A 12,368-nucleotide genomic window follows, 5' to 3' on the forward strand; every position below is an offset into this window, starting at 1 on the left:
CTTGGGGCACGAATTCATGAACTGGGAGATTATGACCTGAGGCAAAGTTGGACGCTTACCCCCGGAATGAGCCACACAAGCGCCCCTATGGTAACTGTTTTAATGTCTGTGTCTCTTAATCCCATCATCTGGATAATTTCTGGGTAGGTTTCAATTGATTGGTTTTTCTTTTCATTATGGGTCCTACTTTCCTGTTTCTTTGTATATATGCTAATTTTTATCGGTTGGCAGGCATTGTGAATTTTATTTTGTTGGGTGCGGGATATTTTTGTAATCTTATCAATATTCTTGAGTTTTGCTCTGGGGTGCAAAAGCCCTTGGAAACAATTTAGTCCTTTTTCAGATCCTGCTTTTCTTAGATGGGGCCAGAGCAGTGTTTCATTTTCACCCACTTCTGAGTCAAAAAGTCTTGTGAGTACTCTACTCAATGCCCATTAATTGTGAGGTTTTCCACTTCGGTTTGTGGAAGCCAGCACTATTCCTAGCCTTGTGTGAGCTCCCAAGATTATTCTAACCCTACTGATTGATTCTAAAAGTGTTTTCTAGTAGTTTCTTTAAATGCAGGCACCAAGCTGAATGACTTGCAGGGGCATTACGTCTGGAGAGCACCAGAGCTCTGTGTGCAGCTTTCTCCTTTTTGGTTCTCTGCCTTGTGTCCCCAGATTCCTGACTTCATCCTGTCAGTGCAGGAGACTGCTGGTCTCCACCTGTCCTTCTCTCCCTGTGCTCTGGTCCAGAAACTTTCTTCCGGCAGTAAGGCGGGGCCTCTCCTCATTTGTTTCCTACTCTCAGGAGTCACTGCTTTTCCTTGTCTGGTGTCCAGTGTCTGGAGAACCGTTGTTTCATATATTCTGTGAGGAATTTCAGTCATCTCAGGTAGGGACGTAAATCCAGTCCTGGTTACTCCAACTCAGCCGGAAGCAGAAATTCTTGTGATGGTTTGCTCATTCGTCCAGTGGGCACTTACTGGGGGAGAGCTTGCTGGGGCCCCCCTCACGTGGTCTGGCGGCTTTTCAGACAGTCCAGATTTTCCTGTCTCAGGGTCTTTGCATGGGCCCACTCCTCTGTCTGGACCGCTCTTTCTAGTTGTACTTCCTCTCTAAACTCAGAGGCCTTTTCTGACTACTTACTCTGTGTAAAGTGAAGCACTTTCTTTTTTATTTCCCAACACACTTCTGCTTTCCTTTACAACTTCTTTTACTAGTGGGTAGGCAGAAATTTCTGTCAGATTCCCTAGAGCCAGCTCAGGGCCAGGCACACTATAGGTGTTCAATAAATATTTATTAGATGACTGAGGTCTTTGAATATTTCATGGTACCTGTCATATAACAGAGCTCACTCAAATTGGGGCTGCTTGGCTGATGGAGGCAAGCTCCTTACCCTAGGTTCCCAGGAGGAAAGGGATACAGGACCCCTGGACTGAAGCCACACACTCCTTAGTGATAACTGAAGGCCCCCCGGTGCCGGCCGGGGAGGGCTGACAGGTGGGGCTGATGAGTTCCAGACCCAGGCCTAGGGCCCCGGCACAGCCCGACAGAACCGGACGCTGGGCAGGAGCCAGCACCAAGCTTCCATGACGTCGCTGCCTTCAAGAGCCATGCTCCTCCCTAGGCTCTTGGTGGGGCTTCAGGTCTCACCCACGCCTCTTAGAGCTATCTGCCACCAGACTGTGGGGGAAGATGGAGCTGTCCTCCCTGGTTCAAGTCCCAGATCTGGTTGCATGACCATCGACAACTATCAGAACACACACAGAGTTGGCTCTATAAAGTCATAACTACTTTGTACACTGAAAACCACTGTAAACTGAAAACAAGTGCTCACTGAACTGGAAAAGCCTTAGGAAGCTTCTGTTCCTAACCCCTACTTTGGACACATGAAGAACCTGAGGTTTAAGTGAAATAACGTATGTAGATTGCTTAGCACCAGGCTTGGGACTTTGTGTTTTTATTCCAGTTACTAATGACCTGCCTACCTCTGGCTAAGCAACCTGTGCCTCAGTGCCTCCCTCCTTCCCAACAGTCCTTCCTACCTCAGCCTTGACCCATCTTTCTTCGACAAGGATTATAATTATCATTTTCTTTTTTCCTAATGTTTATTTTTTGAGAGAGGAAAGAAGAGAACACAAGAGGGAGGGGGCAGGGAGAGAGGGGGACAGAGGTTCTGAAGCAGGCCCTGCAATGACAGCAGAGAACCTGATGTGGAGCTTGAACTCACAAACCATGAGATCATGACCTGAGCTGCAGTCTGACACTTAACCAACTAGGCCACCCAGGCATCCCTATTGTTTCCATTTTCAGAGTGTTTATGAGGTGCCAAGCCATGAACTAATAAGCACTCTGCATACATCATTTAATTCTCTTGTCATAGGATGAGATACTATTGTCCCCATTTTACAGATGAGGAAGCTGAGGCTTAGAGACCTTAGAGAATCTCCTCAAGGCCCTACAATTTATAAGTGGCCGACAGTGTTCAGACCTCAGAATGGGAAGTCTCCAAGCATCTAGGTTCTGGCTTCTCTTCCCTTAGATGTCTCTTCTAATGATTTGTGTTTCCTGCCAGCTATCCTGTCCTGGGCCTTTGGGAACGTTTCTGAGAATCCACTTGGTCAGTCATTGGAACAGGACAAGAGAGGGTGTAAAGCTTCCAGCTAAAAGCCTGCCATGAGGCCCAGCTAGGAGCTTTTGTGGAGTTGGCAGTGAGGACATCTCTGAGGGTCAAAGATAATCCCCTGTCAAAAACACAGCCCTGTAGGAAGGAACAGGGCACGGGCAGGAGCCCACAGACCCAGCCATTCTCTCAGCAAGCATCCTGCCGGCTGGCTGTCTAGGGGCGCCCAGTTGTGCATCTTCACAGGATGATGGGAGCTGTAGATGGAGACAGGTAGGTACAGTGCAGCCCTGTACCAGGTCCACATGGGCAAGGTTACCTCTGATGGGGCTGCTGGGGGCCCTGGCCTCTCTAGGAGGGGGCAGGACTAGAACCAGCCTTGAGGACCTTGCCAATTTGGGTGAAGGAGAGTGGGGTTTGGCTGGGCAGCCTTTCCAGCACAGGGAAGCCAAGAGCGCCGGTCAGGCCATCCAGCCTTTCCCAGGCTCTCCGCATGTGCCCCAGTGTGTCCATCCCAGAACCCTCTCACTGAGGGGTTGTTAGTGCCACTTGGCAAATGAGGAAACTGAGCCCAGGGTCCGAGACTACAGGAAGGATGTGCTGAATGCCAGGTAATGAAGTGAGTCATTCTAAGGGAGGCCATGGGGGACCACAGAGTTCCTAAAGCCTCCGGGCATTAGCTGGGCGATGTGTGGAGTGGAGGAGAAAAGAGTGAAGGCCAGACACAGTGCAGAAACTGTTAGAGCAATCTCCGTCCGTGATGAGGGAGGTCTGGGCCAGGGCAAGAGCCAGCAAACAGAGGTCTTTGAGGATGGGCAGAGCTGATGGAAGATGCAGGATGATGAGCCAGAAGGGATCTCAAAGATCATCCACCCAACCCACCTGTTTTACACAGGGAAACTGACACCCAAGGAGGGAAAGGGGCTTACCTAGCACAAGAGGTTAATAGTAGTGTCATGCTGGGGCGCCTTGCTGGCTCGGTCACTAGAGCATGGGACTCTTGATCTTGGGGTCATGAGTTTCAGCCCCAGATTTGGTGTAGTTTACTTAAAAAAAAAAAGAATATATATATCTATATATGTCTATATCTATATCTATATATATATAGAGAGAGAGAGGGGGAGAGAGGGGGAGGGAGGGGGAGGGGGGGAGAGTAAGGCATCTGGGTGGCTCAGTCAGTTAAGCTTCCAACTTTGGCTCGGGTCATGATCTCACAGTTCATGGATTTGAGTCCCACATTGGGCTCTATGCTGACAGCTCAGGGCCTGGAGCCCGCTTCAGATTCTGTGTCTCCCTCTCTCCCTGCTCCTCCCCTGCTCATGTTCTGTCTCTGTCTCTCTCTCCCAAAAGCAATTATTTTTTAAAAGCTAAAAAAAAAGTGTCTGACTCTTGATTTCGGCTCAGGTCATGATCTTGCAGTTGAGAGAGCTGACAGCAGTAGCCTGCTCCAGATTCTCTCTCTCCCTGTCTCTCTGTCCCTCCCCAGCTCATGCACAAGTACTTTCTCTCTCAAAATAAATAAATAAGCATTAAAAATAAATAAATAAATAAATAGTAAAGACATGGTAAAAAAACAAAACAACAACAACAACCCTAGAAGCTCAAGGACACTCCCATTAAATATGGAACCAAGTTTCCTCCTATAATAGACCCCCTCCTCCAGGGATCAAGCCCTTACCTGGAGTTATCAGGGGTCCCAGTATGATCCAGTTCAGCTTCTGTCTCACTGTGGGACCCCAGAGCCTCCCTTCTCATTCTCTGGGCCATAAAGGGCTCATTTGTTGAGGCCACTGGACCAGCTGACTGCTACAGTCCCTTTTTGCTCTAATTATCTAGAGAAAGATAGGCTAGGGCTTTCTCCTTGTTCTGGTCCCCCAACCCCCAGTCCAGCCTGACACTGACATGGGTTGGGGCTGGTCCTGCTGCTGGGGCTTACATGCCTAAGAAGTGAGTACCTGGTCCTGAGGAGGCAACATGATCTGTAAAGGATCCCTGGCTCTCTGCTTTTGAACTCTGGAGAGGGCATCTCAGTCATGTGAGGGCCACAGGGATATTAGCCATGCTGATAGAGATGGGAGGCTAGGGAGGTGGCTGCCTGGGGGAAAGACTAGGAAGAGGGGAGCCAGAAGGAAGTAGGAGAGGGCGGCTTCAGATCTCAAGGGGTAAGAACTGAACTGTGGGGGTGCCTGGGTGGCTCAGTAGGTTGAGCGTCCGGCTTCAGCTCAGGTCATGATCTCACGGTTTGTGGGTTTGAGCCCCATGTCAGGCTCTGTGCTGACAGCTAGCTCAGAGCCTGGAGCCTGCTTCGGATTCTGTCTCCCTCTCTCTCTGACCCTCCCCTGTTCATGCTGTCTCTCTCTCAAATAAATGAAACATTAAAAAAAAAAAAAAAAAAAAAAGAACTGAGCTGTAGGAAGGGCCCTGCAGGGGACTTGCAGTGGGGAAGGTGCCCACCCAGCCTCCTCTGGAGGGTTGTGGGACATACCACCTTCCACCTATAATTTTCTTTGTGTATGAGCCAAGTCCAGGTAAGCTGTTCTGGGCCAGGCTGGAGGGGGTGGGCCCGTTCCTGGAACCCTGAAGAGAGGGAAGAGGAGGGAGACAGAAGGGAAGCAGTCAGGGACCCCCACCTGGTAGGTCTGCAGGCACAGGAAGGGTGAGTACAGGGGGCTTTCAAAGATGTCTTGTCCCTGATAAAGGTCACTGTTAGGTATCACATACAGCCCCAGGCACGAGACCTGGCACGAAGGGGAGAAAGCATTACATTTGAGCCAGGCCAGGCTTGTATTTCAGACCCTTCCACTCACTAACTGTGTGGCCTTGAGAAGGTCTCTTGGCCTCTCTGAGCCTCAGATTCAAGAATCAAATAACAGTTGTGGTTCATCCTTCACAGTGGGCAAGCTGTGGAGATGGGGTGTCAATCCTACCCCAGACTCTCCCATTCCCTTTACTGGTTGTCCTGGTCACTCCACTTCTTCACCCAAGCATACACCCATCCCAGGCCCTGGGACTGGCATTAGTTGGCATCTCCCCATCCCCACTGCCTATAAGGGGCTGCATGAAGCATTCTGGGAGTGTCCTAGTACCTCTACAGGGGTTTGAGCCAATCGAAGGCCTATTCAGTAAAGGGACCAAATGGGAGGCTGGGAGTGGGGGATGGGGCAAGGACCTTCCTAGGCCAGCTTCACCCCCACCCCCACCCCCTTCCCCCCACTCTCTGATGGGCTGTCTGGGCCTCCCCTCCCCTTTTCCTAAGCTCAGGCCTTGCTTGTCTTCTCCACAACAAGAAGTGAATGTTATTTAAAAGGAGATCAGGAGATTTGCCTTAAATAGGCATGAAGTGCTGTGCCAGGGCCCAGGGTGAGGGGCGGGGGAGGAGGCCACCCTGGGTGGAGAGGAAAAAAAAGAAAGAGGAGACAGACCTCCTCTGGGGTGTGCATAGCCCTTCTAGTTCACCCAGCACAATCCCAGGCCGATCCCGGGCCTTAGGGCATCGGTCACACAGGGCTTATTCCCACCTTACCCCATTCTGAGGATAAGGAAACAGACCCGCTCAGGGAACTGACAAGCAGGAGCTAACAGATGCCAGATGCCATGGTCTCTACACAACAGACAGTCCGCAGGAGTTTACAGAGGCATTTTAGTCCAGAAGATAGGGCCCCCTAAGGTGGGGATAGGGGGCTCCCACAAGTTGGGGGTGTCTTGGGGCCTCCCCCTGACACCTGCTCCCACCATCAGTTCCCAGGTCTTTGGCTCCTGCCCCCAGGTTGCCCCTGCCTGCTCTCCTAGCCTCAGCATGTAACTGGATGCCATCCTCACACCACTTTCCAGGTGAGCTGGGGCTCTGCTTACTGAACCCAACACCAGCCAGCCAGGAGAGAAGTGAGGGGGCATTCCTGGCAAATAGGAAGCTGGAGTCAAGGGAGTGAGAGTTGGAGGAATGGGAGGTAGGCAAGCAGTCAGCCCCCTCCCACCGGCTGGTCTGGCACCTGGAATTCACTTCCCTATTCAGGGTCTCCGTCCAAGACCTTCCCCTTCCATCTTGACCCCTCCCAGCCATTTCTGCCCCAGCAGGTGATGCTCTTGAAATCTTAAAGAAGTGGAGTCTCTTTTTCCGCCCTTTTTAAGTAGAGGGGGCCCAAGATAGGCTCAAACTCATAATCCTGAGATCAAGACCTGAGCTGAGATCAATAGTCGGATGCTTAACTGACTGAACCACCCAGCTGCCCAACCCCCTTTTAAAGATTTTATTTTTAAGTAATCTCCACAACCCAACATGGGGCTCAAACTCACAACCCAGAGATCAAGAGTTGCATGCTCTACCGACTGAGCCAGCCAGGCGCCCCCAAGAAACAGTGTTGAGTGTGGGGTTTCTGGGACAAAGCTGGGGGTGCTGAGAGGCACCCATGCTTCCTCCTTTTTCCAAAGGCTGTGAATACTGGGTGAGGCCTTATGCCCATCCTGGCTCTGCCATTTACAGCTAAGCAACCGTGAGCTGCCCACCTTCTGTGAGCCAGTCTCCTCCTCGATAATTGCCGTCTAAAGATCCCCTCAAAGAATTGTCAAAGCTCTGTTAAGGATTTTGAGTTCAAGCCCCATGTTGGGCATGGAGCCTACTTAAAAAAAAAAAGGACAGAAGAAAGAAGAGGCTCATTTCTGATAAACGCACTCACTGACTAGGGCTGGGACCTTATGTCTGTTGGGGGAAGGAGGGGACCTGCATTATCCCCTTCTCCATAGTGTTGGCACAGCCTGGGTCCCCTAGGAGGGAAGACCGTGAAAGAAGACATTCATTTACTTTGGATCCTGTTAATTCTCTTTGTTATTCTCTGGGCCACTCAGGGGCTGGGAGGGGAAGGAGGGGGGCAGTGCAGGGTGGCCACTTAAGTGTAATGAAGCCAATAGGAGCTAGCAGTATGGGTTACCCAGGCCTGGCTCCACCCCAGTTCTCTACGTGTCCTAACTCCGATGATGGCTCTTAGACTCATTTCACTGATGATGAAACTAGGGCTGAGGATTTAGGCAGCACATTCAAGGTCACATGGGAAGTAGTGGAGCCATCTGGAGCTTTAGGGCCCTCTGCTGACTTTGCAAAAACCCTAGGACCCTGTAGCTGGAACTTGGGTTCTAGACCCAGCTTGTAGTGTGGCTTTGGCCAAGTCATCTAACCTCTCAAGAAATTAGTTTTCTCTCCGGACGGTGAGGATAATGTCCCACTGACCTCTGAGGGTTACTGTGGAAAAGTGAACAAGAGGGCTAAGGAACACAAACCATGAGGTACTCCACACATACCCAGTGCAAGTTTATCAACAAAGGAACCTCCCCCTCCCTACACCTACTGGGCACCCAGCTCCTGAGGTGTGCCCTGCCCTAGCACAGCAAGGAGACAAAGGATGGCCCGTTCTCTGGGAAGGGACTAAGTAACCACTTAGTGCCACCTAGTGGTCTTCAGTGTGTGGTGCTTGGGGAGCGGGAGGGCCTATTACTCTGGAATTGGGGGTCTGAACATGACCATTGGCCCTGTGAAGGTGGGCAAAATATGCCAGGACCTCAGGAAAGATGTGATCATGTTTAGCTAAGCCCTCTCCTGCCCACTCCTCCCCCCCCAGGGTAGGGTGCAGCTGGGCACTCCATCCGTCTGCCAACTCGGCCCCACATTTTACTTCCTCTGGACAGCTCCAGGAACAGTCGGGGGCAGGGCTTGGAGTTCTAGTTCCTGCCCAGCCACTGCCTAGGTCCCCAGGTCTCAAAGATGCAAAGTCAGAGTAAACATCACTGCCTCTCAGGGGACCTTTCATTTATCAAACATTTTATGAAGTATCTCCTTTCTGAAGCCCATCATGCTGAGTGCTGTGACAAAGACACGAAACCAGGTCTCTTGCTCCCAAAGGCTCCGCCTCATTCTAGGAGGAGACAGACTTGTGAACTCCTAATTACCATCAGAGTCAGGTCACTACTGAGTGCTCTGTCCTCAGGCATAAAAGAGGGAGTGGGGGGTGGGGTGCAGCAGAAAGTGGGGCTTAGCCCCAGGAGGAGCTCTCACCCCTGTGTTGAGCCCTCTCAGAAATATGCCTGCCTCCCTCAACAGCCATTTTCTCTTGCTTTCCAGTGTAGTAAACTGGGATGTCAAGCTCCATCTTTCACACTTCTATGCCTCCGTACTACACAGTTCCCTTTTCCTAAATGCCTTTCTCCAACTTGTCCACCTGAGTGGAGGGCAGAAGAATGGGAAATGCCCATGACTAGGCAACCAGAGGGGAGACCAAAATTCTCCTGAGCAGTGACCCAGGAACCCCCATCACGAGGACCGCACGCTCAGGCATGTGGGAAGCCCCCTGGCCCCCTAACTGCAGGATCTCTGCATTTTCATTCCTTCGTTCATTCCATGCTGTTGGCCTGCCCGGGTCCATGTGTTGGGCTGGGTGCACCGGCTGGGGGCCTCAATCCTGTTCTGAGGAGCTTTCTGGTGCAGGAGACAGACCCACAGGCATGGACAACACAGGAGATGTGCTCAGAGACTAGAACCATTTTTCTACAGAGTCAGAGCTAGATCTTGGGAACAGAGGTGATGTTTGAGGTGAGTCATGAGGGGTTAATCTGGGCATCTCAGGCTAGAAACATGTAACCCAAGTCAGAGAAGCATGCAGGGGGAAGGCACCCACCTCCCAGTCCCTTTCTCCTCTACGCGAGCTCTTCTCACCCATAGGTACTCTCCTATTGGATCACTTAGTTAATTCGTTGCTTGTTTATAAATCTGTCTCCCTGTATTCACTATAAGCATCCCCAGGCCATGTCATTCTGGTTTACAGTGAGGTCTCCAGGGTCTAGCCCAGCACCTGGAACATTATAGGTGCTCGATAGAGAAATATTTGTGGGATTGGGGCGCCTGGGTGGCTCAGTCAGTTGGGCCTCTGACTTCGATTCAGGTCATGATCTCATGATCTCATGTTGGTGGGTTTGAGCCCCACGTCGGGCTCTGTGAGCCTGGAGTCTGCTTCCAATTGTCTCCCTCTCTCTCTGCCCCTCCCTGCTCATGCTCTGTCTCTCTCTGTCTCAAAAATAAATAAAACATTTAAAAATGTTTAAAAAAATATTTGTGGGATGAATGAGTGAATGAACACACAGGCTGGGTAGAAAGTCTCTTTTATACCAGAATGACAGTGATTACTGGAGATATATTATCTTGTTCTGACCATACTTACCTGTCCACCCTGCCCCCATATTCTAAGCAGGGTCACTAGGCCTTTGTGCTTCTTTGCCTCAAATCCAGAGGCTACCTGAGAACACACTCTCCTGGCTTTTGCTTCCAGTTCCTTGAGGGGGGGAAGGAGAGGAAGAGAGAAGGGTTCCCAAGACTAGAGAGGGGTAAGTGATCAGAAAGTACCCTGGGAGCAGGGTGGCAGGGCTCCAGAGGGCAGAGTGTGAGGCCTCTGGAGAGGCTACGACCTGTCTTCTACCCTACCTTTCCCTAGGGCCTGGGTACAGTTAAGGCCTATGGAGCCTGTCAGTGTGGGTGTCAGCAGCCACCATGAGTCCATGGACACAAGAGGCCTGCTTTTGCAAGCCCTACTCCCAGCCTGGGTGACACTAGGGGTAGATGAGGAGCCCTCAATTCTGAGATGGGGTTTCCGTACACCCTCAGGGATATAGATTTGAAGTTAGATTAAATTAGATGTCAAGAACATAAAGAATTTCCTTACACATATCCCTCTGGCCTGAGGGCAGCTCCTCCTCATAGGGTACATGGGTCCCTTTCTCTGGAGCCTTCTGGAGAGCATCTTCACAACAAGAAGGGACTTTCTGGTATACAGGCAGTCTTATGAGGATGACATCTTTAAGCAGGGCAAGTCCATATGAGACCAGGGAAAGCCGAAATCAGTCCTTGGGGGAGGGGGAAAAGCTGGGGGGGGTGGTGGCATGCCTCAGCAGTGTGTGTAGAGGGTGTGACCAGAGAGGAGAGCCCCAGGAGAGGACGCAGAAGAAACAGCTGCATCACCAGGACCGTCAAACATCTTCAACAGCCTGACTGGGGGATGATGGGAGATTTCATCTCTTGGCAGAAGCCCTTATACTTGATGGCATATTCAGTCTCTTGCTCGCTAGAGCTGCAGGACTAGCACTGGAGACCAAGCTCCACCAGCCACATACCTGCACCTGCCTTTAGGTTGGACTGAGTGACACAGGGAGCAAAAGAGTACCAAATTCCTTCCCCGACGGCTGTGCTTGTGTCCAATGGACACAGAACTTCCCCCAGCCAGCTGTTCCCAGCTCCACTCTCACTATTTGTTCTAGCTTCTCTGGTTCCCACTTGCATCCAAGCTTAGGTTTCTGGGCTTCATATCAGTTCTTTGAACTAGCCTTCCATCACCTTCCTTTCCTACTCAGTATCTTGAGTCAGGGTTTTCTGTTTCCATCCAAGAACCCCAAAGGTGGAGAGCTGCTAGGAAGCACAAGACAGTGCTATCTGTGCTGAACTGGATGGTCCCCAAACTGTGTTAAGTGGAAAGACTGAAAAAAGCAAGGTGCAGGCTGAGTGTAAGTCCCTTGAGGGCAGAGTCATGGTGAGATCCGCTCATAGCTGGTTCTGTGAGGAGGGCTGAGTCCTATAGACAGATGGGAAACACTAACTTTCAAATGGCACCACACTTAAAGCCCATCATGATTGCCCACTTGTGTGGGGGTGAGGGTGGGGGGGTCACCCAGATAGGCTTGGCTCCTCCTAGGAGTGCTTTCTATTTGGGGCAAAGGAAAGGGTTCAAGCTACAGAAAAACAATCAACTCCTCAAGATCAGGGAGATGGTGACAAGACGGAGACAGGCAGGGGTCGTACAGGGGTGAGGCTGGCACCACTCTGAGGCTCCATATCTTGTCTGCCAAAGGAGTGAAGGAATCAGATACCCTGGTGATCATCAATAGTGATCTTAAATGTTAACAGGAGCTCCAGACCGAGTTCCTGACATGTGGCTGCCCTTTTCTCCCAACAACGCCACATGAAAGTCACAGTTACCACCTGCACTTCATAGAGGAAACCCCCAGAGAGGCTGTGTAACATGCCCAAATTTACACAGCTGGCGAGTGGCAAATCAGATGGAAAGCCAGGTCTGTCCCCTGACCATCAGTCAAATTCCCCACAGGCTGTAGCCCTGCCTCTTCCACGAAGCCCCCAGGGCAGGTCTGAGGACCCACAGCTCTTCCAAAGCACCACAGCACTGAGCTGCCCTATCCATGGTCTCCACCATTTAACCAGACACTCCTTGAGCACCTGCTCTGTGTGCTGAGGCCTCTGCTGGCTTTTGGAAGACAAGGATAAATGCTCTCAAGTACCTGGATTTTTCATGTCCTCCTGCAACCAGCACGGTTTCCTCCTCTTACCATTGTCAATTTCACATTTAAAATATGTTTACTCATAAGCAGGAAACCCTAGTTTTAGCCAAATGATAAAGGCCCCTCAGTAATTTCCATCAGACTTGTTGAACAACTGAAGCTAGTTTGTTGATGACCCCTTCCCATTTGGAACATTCAAGCTGGAGCCTCAGCAAGGCACAAAGTGAAAAGGTCACAACTGAGACCCCCAACACTCAGTCATTGCGACAGGCCTATTTCTTGCCATGTGAATTCTCTCGTGTGCCTTTGTCTGACTACTGGGCAATGGTGATTCACCTTGTCATTTTGTTGTGAGTTCAATCTTGGGTAACTCAGCTTTCCAAATAACCAGTGGTCCTAATAAAAACTCATATAAGGGTACTGGGAGCTCAGCCATT

The sequence above is a fragment of the Suricata suricatta genome, chromosome 9, assembly GCF_006229205.1.
Source record: "Suricata suricatta isolate VVHF042 chromosome 9, meerkat_22Aug2017_6uvM2_HiC, whole genome shotgun sequence".
NCBI lineage: Eukaryota > Metazoa > Chordata > Mammalia > Carnivora > Herpestidae > Suricata > Suricata suricatta.